This window comes from Perca fluviatilis, chromosome 23 (assembly GCF_010015445.1).
Source record: "Perca fluviatilis chromosome 23, GENO_Pfluv_1.0, whole genome shotgun sequence".
Taxonomy (NCBI): domain Eukaryota; kingdom Metazoa; phylum Chordata; class Actinopteri; order Perciformes; family Percidae; genus Perca; species Perca fluviatilis.
Window position 1 is genome coordinate 1,467,317 of NC_053134.1, and position 14,834 is coordinate 1,482,150.

Here is a 14,834-nt window from a genome sequence, read left to right on the forward strand (position 1 = left end):
TGCCGATAACGCCCACCATTGGTTCTGATCTAGTGACACCATCAATTGGTTGAGGTTCTCCAGATTATTTGACACTGTTCAGGAGCTGCACGCGGTTATTCATCGCGTCCTGCTGGGATGTGCAGAAGAAGAAGCAGCAGTCTATCACCTCTGGACGCCATCTGGCACGCAGAACGCCAGCAAAGACATAAAGATGGAGCCTCTGCAGTCAGTCGCATCAAATAAATACACACCACAACACACACTCAACAAATACACACCACAACACATACCAACAAATACACACCACAACAATACTAAACAACACACACCAACAACACACACCAACAACACATACCACAACACACACTAACAACACACACCAACAACACACACTCAACAAATACACACTAACAACACATACTCAACAACACACACCACAACACATACCAACAACACACACACCAACAACACACACTAACAACACACAATACCACAACACACACTAACAACACACACCACAACACACACTAACAACACACACCAACAACACACACTCAACAACACACACCACAACACACACAAAACACACACCAACAACACACACTAACAACACACACCAACAACACACACCACAACACACACTAACAACACACACTAACAACACACACTAACAACACACACTAACAACAAAATCATTAACAACACACACCTAACAACACACACCAACAACACACAAACACAACACACACACTCAACAACACACACTAACACACACACACTAACAACACACACTAACAACACACACCACAACACACACCACATAACACACTAACAACACACACTCAACAACACACACCAACAACACACACTACAACACACACACTAACAAAAATAATAATTAACAACACACACCAACAACACACACAACACACACAACAACACACACACAACAACACACACCACAACACACACACTAACAACACACACTAACAACACACACTAACACACACTCAACAACACACACACAACACACACTAACAACACACACCAACAACACACACAAAACACACACACTAACAACACACACCAACACACACCTCAACAACACACACTAACACACCAACAACAATAACTCACAACACACAATTAACACACTACAACACACACTAACAACACACTCAACAACACAATAACAACAAACATACCCAACAACACACAATAACAACACACACTCAACAACACACTAATCAACACACACTAACACAAACATAAAACACACAATCAACAACACACAACAACACACATAACAACACTCAACACAATTAACACACACCAACATCAACTAACACACAACACAACACACACTCACAACAACACACTAATCACACACTAACAACACACACACAACACACACAACACACTAATCACACACTAACAACACACACACCAACACATCACAATCAACACACACTAATACAACATACACACTAACACACACACAACACATAATTAACAAACAATTAACAACATAACAACTCACACACACTAACAACATAACCAACACACACACACTAACACACACCAACACACAACACTAATAACAACATTAATCAACATAACACAACACACTCATCAACACACACCAACAACACACACTAACAACATCAACCACAACATTAATTCAACACACATCAACATTAATTAACAACACAACAACACACCACAAACACATCAACATACAACACACACTAACAACACATCAACACACTCAACATTAATTCAACATTAACTAACATTATCATAACACTCAACATCAACTACACTCAATCATATTAATCAATCATTCAACACACACCAACACACACCAACACTAATTAACACACTCACACACATCATCATCAATTCACACACACACTAATATCATTCAACACACTAACACACACCAATCACTCAACATCATATTCAACACATCATCAACACACACCAACACTCAATCATCAAACACACACCATCATACTAATCATCATTAACTCCATCAAACCATTAATTAACATCACACTCAACACACACCATATCATCAACACACACCATCATCATCATCAACACTCACACATCATCAACATCATCATCATCACACATTAATACACACCCACACACACTAATCATCATTCAACATCATCAATCCATCATTCAACACACTCAACACACACATTCATCATCATCAATACAATCATCAACACACACTCAACATATTCAACACACAATTAACACTCAATATCACTCAACACACAATTCAACACACATCACACATTAACACACACCACACATCAACACACACTCAACACACTAATCATCAACACTATCATCAACATCATACCACACACCAACACACACCAACATCATCAATTCATCAATTCAACACACACTCAACACACACATACCACACACACCACATCACACACAACAACACAACATCATTCAACACATCACACCAATCATCATCACTCAACACACACCACATCACATTCAACACACACTCCAACACACACAACATCAATTCAACACACACCACACTCCACACACACTAATCATCACTAATCACACACACACACAATCACATCAATCAACACACACCAACACACACCAAATCATCAATCACATCAACCAAACATCAATCAACAATCAACATCAACTAACACACCATCAATATCAATCAACATCATCAATAATTCAACAACACACACCACAACACACACTAACAACACACACCACAACACACACTAACAAACACACACTAACAACACAAACAACACACACCACAACACACACTCAACAACACACACCAACAACAATAACACCAACAACACACACAACAAAAATACTAACAACAACAATACCAACAAACAACAACACCACAACAACACACACCAACAACACACACTAACAACACACACCAACAACACACACCAACAACACACACCAACAACACACACCAACACACACCAACAACACACACTAACAACACACACCAACAACACACACTAACAACACACACTAACAACACACACTAACAACACACACTAACAACACACACTAACAACACACACCAACAACACACACCAACAACACACACCACAACACACACTAACAACACACACTAACAACACACACTAACAACACACACTAACAACACACACCACAACACACACACCAACACACAACAACACACACTAACAACACACACCAACACACACCAACAACACACACTAACAACACACACCACAACACACACCACAACACACACCACAACACACACTAACAACACACACACCAACAACACACACTAACAACACACACTAACAACACACACCACAACACACACCACAACACACACCAACAACACACACCAACACACACTAACAACACACACAACAACACACACTAACAACACACACTAACAACACACACTAACAACACACACCACAACACACACAACAACACACTAACAACACACACTAACAACACACACTCAACAACACACCACAACAATACACACAACAACACACACTACAACACACACTAACAACACACACTAACAACACACACCACAACACAATACCAACAATAATAACCAACAACACACACTAACAACAATAATACATAAACACACTAACACACACCACAACACAAAAACACACACAATAAAATAACACACACTAACAACAAAAAACACAACACACACTAACAAACATAATAACCACAACACAAACAACAACACACACTACAACAATACCTAACAACACACACCAACAACAACACACAACAACACACACCACAACACACACAACAAACAATAAAATTAACAACACAATAACTAACAACACACACTAACAACACACTAACAACAACACCAACAACACACCAACAACACACACCACAACAATACCAATAACAACACATAATTAACAACACACACTAACAACACACACCAACAACACACACCAACACACAACTAATAACACACTAACAACACACACTAACAAATAACACACCAACAACACACACCAACAACACACACACCACAACACCAACAACACACTAACAACACACACTAACAACATACACATAACAACACACACTAACAACACACCAACACACACCAACACACACAACAACACACACTAACAACACACACTCAACAACACACACAACACACACAACACACACCAACAACACACACCAACAACACACACCAACAACACATAATTAACAACACACACTAACAACACTAACAACACACACCACAAAACAACACACACTAACAACACACACCAACAACACACACCAACAACACAAAACACACACCAACAACAAAAACCAACAACACACACCACAACACAATTCACAACAACAATTAACAACACAACCAACACCAACATACCAACAACACACACCACAACACACACCAACAACACACACCAACAACACACACTAACAACACACACCAACAACACACACTAACAACACACACTAACAACACACACCAACAGCACACACTTTTTTATGACTGTTTTTCGACATACTATACCAGTGATTTAATTTTATTTGATTGGTCCAACAACATTTTTTTATTGACTTACTGCAAATAATTTGCCCTTGTTGCCTATCTGTGGCTGCAAAGTGATGGCTGGCAGAGAAATGAAATCCTATTCTGTGTCAGTAGGTGGCAGTATAGCGCAGTAATGACCTCGCTGATTTAAGACTATAGAATGACAGGCTGTAAGCAGTAGGGCCGAGATCATCGATGTAAGCCTGCAGCAACGATGGATGCATTTTTAAAAAGGAAAAATGCCGATTCTGATTATTAGGCGACAATGAGTCATTTTCTAACATTTCTGGTTGGTGGTGTCCCGCGGGATTTTTTTTATTTTTTCGACATACTATACTATGACTGTTTTATGACTGTTTTCGACATACTATACTATGACTGTTTTATGACTGTTTTTTGACATACTATACTATGACTTTTTATGACTGTTTTATGACTTTTTTCGACATACTATACTATGACTGTTTTATGACTTTTTTGCTATTACTATACTATGACTGTTTTATGACTTTTTCTCACATACTCATACTAATGACTTTTTATGACTTTTTCTCACATACCATGACTTTTATGACTTTTTTCACATACTATACCATGACTTTTATGACTTTTTTCACATACCATACTATGACTGTTTTATACCACATACCATACCATAGCTTTTTAGATTTTTTCGACATACCTATACCATGACTGTTTTATGACTTTTTCGACATACCATAATGACTTTTTATGATTTTTCAATTACCATACTATGCTCTTTTTCACATACTATACTTCATGACTGTTTTATGATTTTTTGACATACTATACTATGACTGTTTTACATTTTTCACATACCATACAATGACTGTTTTATGATTTTTTGACATACTATACTTATGACTGTTTTATGATTTTTTCTCGACATACTATACTATGACTTTTTATGATTTTTTGACATACTATACTATGACTTTTATGATTTTTTCGACATACTATACCATGACAGTTTTATGATTTTTTGACATACATACTATGACTGTTTTAGATTTTTTTCGACATACTATACTCATGACTGTTTTATTTTTTTTCGACATACTTATACTCATGACTTTTATTTTTTCACATACCATACCATGACATTTTATGATTTTTTTGACATACCATACTATGACTGTTTTATGATTTTTTGACATACTATACCATGACTGTTTTATGATTTTTCACATACTATACAGTTTTTATGTTTTTCACATAACATATTATGATTTTTCGCTACATACATGACTTTTTATGATTTTTGACATACATAATGACTGTTTTTTACTACCATACTATGACTGTTTTATGATTTTTCACATACCTATACTATGACTGTTTTATGATTTTTCTGACATACTATACTATGACTTTTTTATGATTTTTGACATAACTATACTATGATTCTTTTTATGACTTTTCTTCACATACCATACTCATGACTTTTATGATTTTTCTACATAACTATACTATGACTTTTTATGATTTTTTCACATACCATAATTTCCCAATTATTTCGACATACTCATACTCTATGACTTTTTATGACTTTTTTTCCACATACCATACTATGACTTTTTATGATTTTTTCGACATACTATACTATGACTTTTTATGATTTTTCACATACTAAACATGACTATTTTTTCCACATACTCATACTATGACTGTTTTATGATTTTTCGACATACTATACTATGACTTTTTATGACTTTTTCGACATACTATACTATGACTGTTTTATGACTGTTTTTCAACATACACTGCTTTTATGACTTTTTCGACATACTATACCATGCTTTTATGATTTTTCGACATACTATACTCATGACTGTTTTATTTTTTCGTCATACTATACCTATGACTTTTTATGATTTTTTCGACATACTATACTATGACTTTTTATGATTTTTTCGACATACCTATACTATGACTGTTTTATGACTTTTTGACATACTATACTATGACTTTTTATGATTTTTTCACAAACTATACCATGACTGTTTTTATGATTTTTTCGACATACTATACATGACGTTTTATGATTTTTCGACATACCATACTATGACGTTTTATGATTTTTTCGACATACTCATACTATGACTTTTATGATTTTTCCACATACTATACTATATCTTTTTATGACTGTTTTTCACATACTATACTATGACTGTTTTATGACGTTTTCTCGGCTATACCATACTATGACTGTTTTATTTTTTTCGACATACCATACTATGACTGTTTTATGACTTTTCGACATACTCATACTATGACTGTTTTCATATTACTATACTATGATTTTATGATTTTTTCACATACCTATACTATGACTGTTTTTATTTTTTTACATACTATAACTATGACTTTTTCTCGACATACCATACTATGACTGTTTATGACTTTTTCGACATACTATACTATGACTTTTTATGACTTTTTCTACCTACCATACTGACTGTTTTATGACTTTTTTTCACATACTATACTATGACTGTTTTATGACTTTTTCGACATACTATACTATGCCTTTTATGATTTTCGACATACTATACTATGTTTTTTATGATTTTTTGACACACTATACTATGACTTTTTCTATACATCTTTTTCACATACCATACTATGACTGTTTTATGATTTTTCGACATACTATACTATGACTGTTTTTCACATACCATACTATGACTGTTTTAAGGTTTTTTCGACATACCATACTATGACTGTTTTATGATTTTTCACATACCATATACTATGACGTTTTATGATTTTTTCGACATACTATACTATGACTTTTTATGATTTTTCTCACATACATATACTATGACTGTTTTAAGATTTTTGACATACTATACTATGACTGTTTTTATTGATTTTTTCGACATACTATAACTATGTCTTTTTATGACTTTTTCGACATACTATACTATGACTTTTTATGACTTTTTTTGACATACTATACTATGACTGTTTCTTTTCCACATACCATACTATGACTGTTTTATGACTTTTTTCGACATACCATACTATGACTGTTTTATGACTTTTTTCACATACTCATACATGACTGTTTTATGACTTTTTTCACATACCATACTATGACTGTTTTATGATTTTTTCGACATACTATACTATGACTGTTTTTCGACATACCATAACTATGACTGTTTTATGATTTTTTTCGACATACCATACATATGACTTTTTATGATTTTTTTCATACTATACTTAATGTCTTTTTATGACTTTTTTCACATACTATACTATGACTTTTTTCGACATACTATACTATGTCTTTTATATTTGACATACCATACTATGACTGTTTTATGATTTTTGACATACTCATACTATGACTGTTTTATGATTTTTTCGACATACTATACTATGACTTTTTATGATTTTTCTGACATACTATAACTAATGACTGTTTTATGACTTTTTTCTCGACATACTATACTATGACTTTTTATGATTTTTTGACATACTATAACTATGACCGTTTCTTTATTTTTTCGACATACTATACCTAATGACTTTTTTATGATTTTTTGACATACTATACTATGACTGTTTTATGACTTTTTCACATACTATACCATGACTGTTTTATGATTTTCGACATACTATACTATGACTTTTTATGATTTTTCTGACATACCATACTCATGACTGTTTTAATGACTTTTTTCGACATACCATACTATGACTTTTTATGATTTTTTGACATACCATACTATGACTGTTTTATTTTTTCGACATACTATACTATGACTTTTTATGATTTTTTGAAACGACTACATACTGCAGTTTTATGACTTTTTTTCGCCATACTATACTATGACTGTTTTATGATTTTTCGACATACCATACTATGACTTTTTATGATTTTTTCGACATACTATAATTATGACTGTTTTATGACTTTTTTCGACATACTATACTCATGACTTTTATGACTTTTTTCGACATACTATACTATGATTCTTTTTATGATTTTTTTGACATACTATACTATGACTGTTTTATGACTTTTTTCCATACTATACTATGACTTTTTATGATTTTTACATACCATACTATGACTGTTTTAGACTTTTTCACAATTATACTATGACTTTTTTATGACTTTTTTTCGCCATACCATACTTAATGACTTTTTTATGATTTTTGACATACCATACTATGACTGTTTTATGACTTTTTTTTCCATACCATACCATGACTTTTATGATTTTTTCGACATACTATATATGACTGTTTTATGATTTTTTCGACATACTATACTATGACTGTTTTTCGACATACTATACTATGACTTTTTATGATTTTTCGACATACTATACTATGACTGTTTATATTTTTGCCAACATACTATGACTGTTTTTATTTTTCGACATACCATACATGACTTTTTATACACATACAATACTTTTTATGATTTCCATAATAATAGTTTATGATTTTTCATCATAAAATACTATGACTTTTTATGAGTTTTTTCGCATACCATACATGACTTTTTATTTTTTCACATACCATACCATGACTTTTTACGACGTTTTTCTGACATACCATACTATGACTTTTTATTTTTTCGACATACCTATACTATGACCTTTTTTCTACATACCATACCATGACGTTTTATGATTTTTTGACATACCATACTATGACTTTTTATGATTTTTTTGACATACTATACTATGACTTTTTAGCAATTTTTCACATACTATACTGATTTTTATGACGATATACCATACTATGACTGTTTTATTTTTTTTTTCGACATACCATACCTATGACTGTTTTATGACTTTTCGACATACTATACTATGACCTTTTTCACATACATACCGGCTTTTTATGATTTTTCGACATACTATACTATGACTTTTATGATTTTTTGACATACTATACTATGACTGTTTTATGATTTTTATCGACATACTATACTATGACTGTTTTATGATTTTTTTACATACAATACTCATGACTGTTTTATGATTTTTTTGACATACTATACTATGACTGTTTTATGATTTTTTCGACATACTATACTATGACTTTTTATGATTTTTGACATACTAAATGACTGTTTTATGATTTTTCGACATACTATACCGCAGACTGTTTTATGATTTTTGACATACCATACTATGACTGTTTTATGACTTTTTTCGATATACCATACTATGACTGTTTTGATTTTTTCGACATACTATACTATGACTTTTTATGATTTTTACATACTATACCATGACTGTTTTATGATTTTTTCGACATACTCATACTATGACTTTTTATGATTTTTCACATACCATAATGACTGTTTTCTCACATACATACTCATGTCTTTTTATGATTTTTCGACATACCATACTATGACTGTTTTATTTTTTTTCGACATACCATACTATGACTTTTTATGATTTTTACATACCATACTAACACTGTTACTTTTTCACCAAACTATACATGACGTTTATCCTTTTACATAATACTATAATGAATTTATACTACTATGACGTTTTATGTTTTCCATACCATACTATGACATGTTTTATTTTTTTCGACAAACTATACTATGACAGTTTATGATTTTTGACATAATACCATCATGACTTTGACTTTTTCTCACATACCATAATTAATGACTGTTTTATGACTTTTTTTCACATACACTATGACTGTTTTATGATGTTTTCGGCATACCCATACTATGACTGTTTTTCTCGACATACTATATTGACTTTTTATGATTTTTCTAACACACTATATACTATGACTGTTTTTCACCACATTATGACTTTTTTAATGATTTTACTAATATGACTGTTTTATGCTTTTTTCCGACATACCATAGTATGACTGTTTTATGATGTTTTCGCATACTATACTATGACTGTTTTCGACATAACTATACTATGCCTTTTTATGATTTTTTTCGACATACCATACTATGACTTTTTCATGATTTTTTGACATACCATACTATGACTGTTTTATGACTTTTTTGACATAACTATACTTATGACTTTTTATGATTTTTGACATACTATACTATGACTGTTTATGACTTTTTGACATACTATACTATGACTTTATATTTTGACATACCATATTATGACTGTTTTATGACTTTTTTTCCACATACTATACTATGACTTTTTGATTTTTTGACATACATATAGACTGTTTTTCACATACCATACATGACTGTTTTATGATTTTTCGACATACTATAGTATGACTGTTTTATGATGTTTTCGACATACTATACTATTCTTTTTATGATTTTTCGACATACTATACTATGACTGTTTTATTTTTTTTCGACATACTATACTACTAATTGTTTTATGACTGTTTTTCGACATACTATACTTATGACTGTTTTATGACTTTTTTCACATACTATACCATGACTGTTTTATAACGTTTTTTACATACTATATTTTATGCTTTTTATACTATACAAGACTGTTTTATTTTTCACATACTATACTATCTTTTATGACTTTTTCACATACCATACTACGACTGTTTTATGATTTTTCGACATAACTATACCGATGACTTTTTCGACATACTATACTATATTTTTTATGATTTTTCGAATAACTATATTATGACTGTTTTTCGACATACTATATTATGACCTTTTTATGATTTTTCGGCCATATATACTATGACTGTTTTCAAGGACTGCTTTTTTCGACATACTATACTATGACTGTTTTATGATTTTTTCACATACTATACTATGACTGTTTTATGATTTTTTCGACATACTTAATACTAAAGTGACTGTTTTATGATTTTTTCGACATACTATACTATGACTTTTTATTATTTTTTCACATACTATACTACGACCGTTTTTTTTCTCAACATAACCATAACAATGACTTTTTATGATTTTTTCACATACTATACTATGACTTTTATGATTTTTCGACATACTATACATGACTGTTTTTCGTACATACTATACTATGACGTAGTTTTTCATACCATACTATGACTTTTTTCACATACTATACTATGACTGTTTTTTCGACAACCATACTATGACTTTTTATGATTTTTCACATACTATACTATGACTGTTTTATGACTTTTTTTCGACATACCATACTATGACGTTTTATGATTTTTCGACATACTATACTATGACTTTTTATTATTTTTCTACATACTATACTATGACTTTTTTATGATTTTTTCGACATACTATACTATGACTTTTTATGACTTTTTCGATATACTATACTATGACTGTTTTAAGATTTTTTGACATACTATACTATGACTGTTTTTTCACATACTATATTATGACTTTTTATGATTTTTCGACATACTATACTATGACATGTTTTCTCACATACTATACTATGACTTTTTATGATTTTTCTACATACACATACATGACTGTTTTATGTTTTTTCGACATACTATACTATGACTGTTTTTCACATACTATACCTATGACTGTTTTATGTTTTTTCGAATATACTAAGTATGACTGTTTTATGATGTTTTCGACATACCATACTATGTCTTTTTTATGATTTTTTCGGCTATACTATATTATGACTGTTTATTTTTTCCGACATACCATACTATGACTGTTTTATGACTGTTTTTCGACATACCATACTATGACTTTTTATGACTTTTTCGGCATACTCATACTATGACTGTTTTATGACTGTTTTTCACATACTATACTTTGACTTTTTTATGATTTTTCGACATACTATACTATGACTGTTTTTCATTGTTTTCCCACATACCATACTATGACGTTTTATTTTTTCTACCATACTATACTATGACTGTTTTATTTTTTTCGACATACTATAACTATGACTGTTTTTCGACATACTATACTATGACTGTTTTATGATTTTTTTAAATACTATACTATGACTTTTTATGATTTTTTAACATACCATACTATGGACTGTTTTTCGACATACCATACTATGACTGTTTTATGATTTTTTCGAACATACTCATACTATGACTGTTTTATGACTGTTTTTTCACATACTTATACTTTGACTTTTTATGATTTTTTCGACATACTATACTATGACTGTTTTATGACTGTTTTTCGACATACTATACTATGACTGTTTTATGACTTTTTTCGACATACTATACTATGACTTTTTTATGACTTTTTTCGACATACTATACTATGACTGTTTTATGACTGTTTTTCGACATACTATACTTTGACTTTTTTATGATTTTTTTGACATACTATACTATGACTGTTTTTCCACATACTATACTATGACTGTTTTTCGACTTTTTTTCGACATACTATACTATGACTGTTTTTTTCGACATACTATACTATGACTGTTTTTCGACATACTATACTATGACTGTTTTATTTTTTTTTTAAATACTATACTATGACTGTTTTTTCGACATACTATACTATGACTGTTTTTCGACATACTCATACTATGACTGTTTTATGACTGTGTTTCGACTACATACTATACTATGACTGTTTTATGACTTTTTTCGACATACTATACTATGACTATTTTGTTTTTTTCGACATACTATACTATGACTGTTTTATGACTGTTTTATGACTTTTTCACATACTATACTATGACTTTTTTATGATTTTTTCGACATACTATACTATGACTGTTTTATGATTTTTTCGACATACTATACTATGACTGTTTTATGATTTTTTTCGACATACTATACTATGACTGTTTTATGATTTTTTTCGACATACTATACTATGACTGTTTTTCGACATACTATACTATGACTGTTTTATGATTTTTCGACATACTATACTATGACTTTTTTATGATTTTTTTCGACATACTATACTATGACTTTTTTATGATTTTTCGACATACTATACTATGACTGTTTTTCGACATACTATACTATGACTGTTTTATGACTTTTTTCGACATACTATACTATGACTGTTTTATGACTTTTTGACATACTATACTATGACTTTTTTATGATTTTTTCGACATACTATACTATGACTGTTTTATGACTTTTTTGACATACTATACTATGACTGTTTTATGATTTTTTCGACATACTATACTATGACTGTTTTATGATTTTTTCGACATACTATACTATGACTTTTTTATGATTTTTTCGACATACTATACTATGACTGTTTTATGATTTTTTCGACATACTATACTATGACTGTTTTATGATTTTTTCGACATACTATACTATGACTTTTTTATGATTTTTTCGACATACTATACTATGACTGTTTTATGACTTTTTTCGACATACTATACTATGACTTTTTTATGATTTTTTGACATACTATACTATGACTTTTTATGACTTTTTTCGACATACTATACTATGACTGTTTTATGACTTTTTTCGACATACTATACTATGACTGTTTTATGATTTTTTCGACATACTATACTATGACTGTTTTATGACTTTTTTCGACATACTATACTATGACTGTTTTTCGAGATACTATACTATGACTTTTTTATGATTTTTTCGACATACTATACTATGACTGTTTTTCGACATACTATACTATGACTTTTTATGACTTTTTTCGACATACTATACTATGACTGTTTTATGATTTTTTTGACATACTATACTATGACTGTTTTATGATTTTTTTCGACATACTATACTATGACTTTTTTATGATTTTTTTCGACATACTATACTATGACTGTTTTATGATTTTTTTTCGACATACTATACTATGACTTTTTTCGACACACTATACTAGACTTTGTCGTAACTTTTTTCGACATTCAATTCAATCACGGGAGACTTCGTTGCAGATATGCAAAGATTTATTGTACATAAGCATAATATGAAATGTACAGAGTCTTTGAGGATTAGACTCCATCGTTAAAAATATTTTAAAGGGGTAGAGAAGCCAGACATATTCCCCCCGATGGAGCCTAGACGCTGGTGATGGTGGAGAAGGACCCAGGGACTCAGGGTGCCGTGGTTGACGATGACCACAGCTGGAAGGGTAGGAGGAGGGTTGCCTGAAAAGACAGCTGATAGCAAGGAGAGAAGACATTTAAAGCAGGATGTCATGCTGCGATTGGATCATGAATTTCGTGGCCACTTCTGGTTGGTTTACTGAAAGGTGAACGCCTCTTAACAGCTGAATACTTTTAGGAAGAGATGGTGGTGATTGAAGTTA